The following is a 6,741-nucleotide window of genomic DNA, read 5'->3' as shown; positions in this document are numbered from 1 at the left end:
GAACCTAGGGGATAAAGGGAAAGAAGGAGCTCAAGATAAGTAGGACCATAGTAGAAGGGTATTATTAAGGGAGAAAGGGGGAAAATGGGGGCACCTTAAATGGGAAAACCATTCTGGAGGGGTGAGACAGTGTGAGAATAAATAATGCCTAGATAGTTTTAAAAACCAGAGGGAACCATGTTACTCCAACAACCTACTGACAAATTATACATATGAGATCAAGAAATATATGTCTAGGTAAGGTTTATCTGAGAACAACTGGTTTTTGCCCAGATTTATCTCTGTGACACACAGTTATTAAAAGTACCAGACTGGTGGAACTAACCTTCTTGGTTGTTTAACAGACATACTTTGAGGCCTATAATAATTTGGTCAGAGGGACATAAAGGACAGTTTTTGTCCTTGCCCTCCCAGGTTGCCTAGTTCCAGGGGACTGTGATCAGCTTTCAAAATGTCCTATAATTGTGGTTGGTCACCTGTCTCATCTTGATCAAGGAGGCCAAGGAGACCCCACAAGATGGACTTGAACCAGTGTCCAGTCTACAAAGAGGAGGGTCAACACAGAGGAATCATTTTCTCCATGCTTCCAAGCGAAGCCCACCATGGTTGAGCAGGACCTTTGACTTATCTTCACATAGGCAGAACTGGTAAAAGAAAGGAGCCATGGGCTCCTCCCAAGCCCATGTGACCCCTGAGGAACAGATCCTCAAACAACCTTAAGAGTATAAATAAATTGGTTTATCTGGGCCAATTGTATGGCCTTAAACACCAAAAAGGAAAGTATAATCAAAGATTAAAGGGTCCAATATAATTTTTTAAGACTCCATATGCATAGCTAAAGGCTACATATCAAGCAACAGTGCCAGATAGGAGATACCTTCTTTTGAGTTGCGGTGGCCAAAGGGACTCCCAGATAGTAACCCAGCATAGAACTGGGAAAATGACCACCAGACCCCAAACTTATCTAAAGGAATATTGACAGCTGATTTCTGCTAGATGAGGAACAGCTGACCTTCTGAAAACAAAGACCTCTAGATAGGCTGACTAGATTCACCAGATGGACAAGTAGTGGGGAATGGCTGGGGGTGCAGACAGCACAGCAGACAGTAGCAGCAATATCAGAGTATAAGGGCTCTAGTGGCAGGAGGGAGGCTATGGGAGGGTGCCATCTGGGAAGTGGGTGTATAGTTGAATAAGATGGTTTGGGATGTTCTATGTGATATTTAAAAAAAAGAGCTATGCTAAGTCCTGAGAGGGACTTTTGTTCCTCCCGTTTATAAGTCATCCTGTTAGGGATTTTGATGTTTTTAAGAAAATCAGATGATTAAATTTGTGATTATAGTTTGGAATGTTTAGGGGGAGCTTAACAAGTTTATAAGTAGTACTTGCATTTTAAAGACTATATTTTGATTTATTCAATTTATAGAGTTGTGTCTAATTGAAAATATGTAAAATAGCTTGATTACTTTGAAAATGTCACTGAAATACTTAGGGGTGAGGGCTCTAGCTCATCTTTGAAAAAGCTCACTGAGCCTTAGTCAAAGGTCAAGAGAATGTGGATGCTTAACTTTAACATACCCAAATTAGATTCATAAGGATAGGTCTTTGATTTGTTCAAACACTAAATAAACACTACAACTTTGATAAGCTGGATGCCAATGAGAAGTCACTCATCTGCAAGAGTTTATACAATACAAGCTCTTCAGGATGCTAAACAGCAGTGGTAGACATGAGAAGGTGGTAACACATTGAGGATATTAGAGTTTGGTAAAAGGCACATCCAAGTGGCATCCCCTGATCTTCTTGCAGCTGAGGACAGCTGTAACCATGGACTCCTCACAAAACTGTAAACCCACTTTAAAAAACATTTTGAGATTATGTGCAGTTCTACATGACAACAGATGCCAGCCCAGAATACTTTACTCAGCAAAAATGTCTACTGTAGTTGAGGGGAAAAGAAAAATCTTCCATGACATGAATAGCCTGAAAGAATACATGTCCACAAAACTAGCTCTTCAAAGAATACTTGAAGCAATACAGAGGATGAGAGAGAAACAACTATACCCCAGGTGCAATGAAAGAAAATAAAGGTATAATTGAGGAAATAAAATCAGATGGAGAACACAGACAGAAATCAAAATGATGGCAACCAATACACATCTTTCAGTAATAACCTTAAATATCAATGGACTGTACTCCACAGTCAAAGACACAGAATAAGTGAAAGGATTAAGAAACAAAATCCTTGCTGGTCATGGTGGCACACGCCTTTAATCGCAGCACTCTGGAGGCAGAGACAGGCAGATCTCTGTGAGTTCAAGGCCAGCCTGTTCTACAAAGTGAGGTCCAGGCCAGCTGGGGCTACAGGGAAACCCTGTCTCAAAGAAAAAATAAATAAAAAGAAAGAAACAAAATCCATCTCTTTGCTGTCTGCAAGAAACCCATCTCACACTCAAGGACAGGCACTACCTTAAGGTAAAAGGATGGAAAAGAATATTCCAAGCAAATGGCACTATGAAACAAGCAGGGGTTGCAATTCTGACATCTGACTAAACAGACTTCAAAGTAAAACTAATCAGAAGAGATAAGGAAGGTCACTTCATTCTGATCAAAGGAACAGTTAATGAAGAATATATTACAATCCTTAACATATATGCACCAAGTTCTGGTGCACCCAAATTCATAAAAACAACACTACAGGACTTTAAGGCACAGATTAATCCCAACTCAGTACTACTAGGGGACTTCAATACCCCACGGTCTCAATCAGAAAGGGCAATGGGACAAAGAATAAACAAAGGGACATCTGAATTATATGATACCATACATCAAGTGGACCTAACAGACATCTTTCAATTATTCCACCCAAACACCAAAGATTATACTTTCTACTCAGTCCATGGAACTTTTTCAAAAATTGACCACATACTGGACCACAAAACAAACCTCAACAAGTACAAAAACATTGAAATAATTCCATGCATTCTATCAGAACACAAAGCAAGAAGGCTCAAAATCAACAGTGGATGAAGCCTTGGTCACTACAGGAACTCATGGTGATTGAACAACACACTCCTAAACAATGAGTGGGTCATAGGAAAAATTAAGAAAGAAATAAAAGAATTCCTGGAATTCAATGAAAAAGATAATACAATGCAAGACAACTTCTGGGACACATTAAAAGCAGTCCTAAGAGGGAATTTTATAGCTCTAAGTGCCTACATTAAAAAAAAAAAAAGCTTCTGCACAGCAAAAGAAACAATCAAAAAAGTGAAGAGAAAACCCACAGAATGGGAAAAAAATCTTCACCAGTGACACATCTGACAGAGGTTTAACATCCAGAATACATAAAGAACTCAAGAAGTGAGAAACCAATTGAACCAATTAAAAGATGAGCTAAAGATCTAAACAGAGAGTTAGCAAAGGAAAAAATAAAGATGGCTAAGAAACATATCAAAAAGTGTTCAACATCATTAGTAATTAGGGAAACGCAAATTTAAACCACCCTAAGGTATCATCTTACTCCAATCAGACTGGCTGATGTCAGGAGCACAAATGATACCATACTCTGGTGAGGATGTGGAGAAAGGGGAACCCTCATTCACTGCTTGTGAGACTGCAAACCTGTCTAACCTCTGTGGAAAACAGTGTGGAGAACTCTTGAAAAACTAAAAATGAACCTACCATATGACCCAGTTATACCACTCCTTGGCATATATCCAAAGGGCTCATCCTATTTTAGAGACACTTGTACAATCATGTTGGTTGCTGCTCTTTTCACAATAGCTAAGAGATGGAAGCAACCTAAGTCCCCCTCAACTGATGAGTGATTAACAAAAATGTGGTATATTTACACAACGGAGTTCTATTCAGCAGTAAAGAAAGATGAAATAATGAAATTTGCAGGTAAATGGATGGATCTAGAAACTGTTATACTAAGTGAAGTAACACAGACTAGGAAAAACAAATGACTATGTTCTCTCTCATATGTGGCTCCTAGCACCAAATCCTTTTAAATTTCAGGTACTTTTAATAAGAATATGCTATACAGCAGTCCCTTCTGCATGAAATAACTACCATCACCACAACTTCAGCTGAGCCTGATCACTAAACATCATCACAAATGGAATTGTTGACGGTTGTGCTAATTCATTAAAGGAGGGCCAAGCAGGGTCACTGGACCCTTACTGGAGTACTAAGCTACTCTTCCCAGCCAGCTGTATGTAATTTGACCCTAATAACACATGGCCTCCTGGATGTGGGGAGGACTAAAGTATACAATCTGCAGAAGGCTAGGAAGAGAAGGAATGACTCATGCTGGGTAAAGGCTATACAGTGTCCATACTCTCAGGTCATACATACACCTCAGCAACCCCTCAGTTATCTTGGTAAGTAAGCTCAATAAATTCATTGGCTCCCCAATAAAACTTTAATGAAACCTTGCCTTAACACTAAGCCTTAAAAGGGAATAAGCTTTGCTTCGCATCCCCAGGAAAAGAAGTTTCACAACTGAAGGAAAATTTATTTGTTAATGTTTTTATTTCCCATAATTATTTTTTAAAAAAAATGAGATTGTAAAAGATGTTAAAAGGAATGGAGATATTTTCCAAAATAGAAAAAATGAGAAAGCCTAAACAAGTGATGAAGGTCTGTTTAGGTTTGTTATATATAAAGGATGAGACAAAATACTATGCACATAATCTTAAATTTTCTTTGGTCATAGTTTAGTCAACTAGTTTAAGGAACAAAATATAAATCTAGTCAATGTTTATCTGAGAATATTTGGTTCTTTACCCAAGCCTTATCTATATAGTACATGATAGTTAAAAGTATCAGACTAGTAGAACTAACAGTATTGGATGCTTAACAGCCATACATTAAGGCCTATACTAATGTAGTCAGAGGGACTCAAAGGACAGTTTTTGCCCCTTGCCCTCCAAGGTTGACCAAGTTCCAGGGGACTATGGAACATCTCTCAAAATGGTAAAGGTGGTGAATTACCTGTCCTGTTGTTCAGGGAGGACATGGAGACCCCACAAGTTGGACTTGAACCAGTGTCCAGTCTACAAAGAGGAGGGTCAACACAGAGGGTCAACATCTCATTCATGCTTCCAAGTGAAGCCAGACATGGTCGAGCAGGACCTTTGACTTTTCTGCACATAAATGGAACTGGTAAAAGAAAGGAGCCAGGAGCTCCCCACCCCCAAGCCCATGTGACCACTGAGGAACAGATCCTCAAATGGCCTTAAGTGTAAAAATAAATTGATTTATTTGGGCCAACTCTATGGCCTTAAACACCCAAAAGGAAAGTATAACCAAAGAGTAAAGTCATCAATATGCTTTTTTAACAGTTCAAGGGAAAACACTTCCCAGACATTAGGCTTAAGTCTATATAAAAAGTTATTTAGACAATTATTTCTCGATGATAATTTTGTTCCTAACCAGAAAGTGTGGCTCAGATGTAAGACTTCAAATCTTGGTCTCCAATACTGTAGTGCCCACCTGTAGCTAAGGGAGGCAATAGCTATTGTTCTAAAATGATGGATAAATTTATTTTCTCTGCCTATTTAGAAGCCTTTGAGTGGGAGCTGACACTGATTCTAACCACTCCAATAGCTATCAACACACCTGAAAGCAAATCCTGAACCCATCACTCTAGAGTCCAGCCTTGTAAGACAAAAGAAAAATGAGGAGGAACCCAATATAGGGATGCTTTTGGAAGCCCTTGTCATAAAATTCCAACAGACTCATGAACGTTTGAAAATTTCCGTGTTCTGACTTTTTTCTAGTTCCATGTCTAGAACTTGTAACGCTAATTACTCACACCTTTACTTCTTCACATCTCCTATTCACGATTCAAGGACTTTCTTTTCCCATTAGAAATAAGAGGTATGCAATTTGGGAGCCTTTTAGATAGACCTACTGAAGGGGTACTCCAATGGTGTCACTCTGCATCCCTGTTCAGCATGGAAAAAGCCAGAGTGGTCTGTGTCCCTATTCCCTATTGGCAATTTGGGTAACCCCTTCAGAGGGTGACATGGTAAGAATAGGAGGTAGGAATTGGCTAGGCAGTTAGGGTAAAAAAAAATCCCAAAGAAAAGCAACCAGTTTCTTGGCTAAAAGTCAAAATGTTCTTGGGACTCTTAGCAACATACCCTGTTCCAAAGGCCCAAAATGTCAAAAGGACAACTTTCAACATGTCCCAGAGGTTTTGTTGTGTTGTATTGTCCTTTTCATTCAGTTCCAGGAATACTTATTTCTTTCTTAATTTCTTCTTTGACACATTTATCATTCAGGAGTGTGTTGTTTAATCTACATGTGTTCATGTAGTTACTAGGATTTCTTCTGGTGTTGATTTTAAGCTTTGTTGCATTGTGGTCTGGTCGAATGCATGGAATTATTTTAATTTTTTTATAAGCCTTTACAACGTAAGAAGAGAAGAAATAGTTGTAATATTAAGTAAAGTTAGGAACATTAATGATTACCAAGATATTATTCCACAAGAGGGTAGCTGAAATTATCATTATAAATCAAACTTATTTTATATTTATTACTTTTTCCAATTGATGGGGGATAATATGGAGTCTGTGGTTTCCAACTAGAACTAGTGGGAGACTATCCAACTAAACAAATTTTAAAGAAACTTGGGAAAACATACCAGAATCCTTCTTCATTGAATTCTATGACTCAGATATCTTTGAATTATAAATTACAGTTAAGAAAAGGTAACATGTCTACTCC

This window comes from Nannospalax galili, unplaced genomic scaffold (assembly GCF_000622305.1).
Source record: "Nannospalax galili isolate Female #2095 unplaced genomic scaffold, S.galili_v1.0 scaffold242, whole genome shotgun sequence".
In the NCBI taxonomy this organism is placed as follows: Eukaryota; Metazoa; Chordata; class Mammalia; order Rodentia; family Spalacidae; genus Nannospalax; species Nannospalax galili.
Note: the sequence above shows the minus strand (reverse complement) of the source record.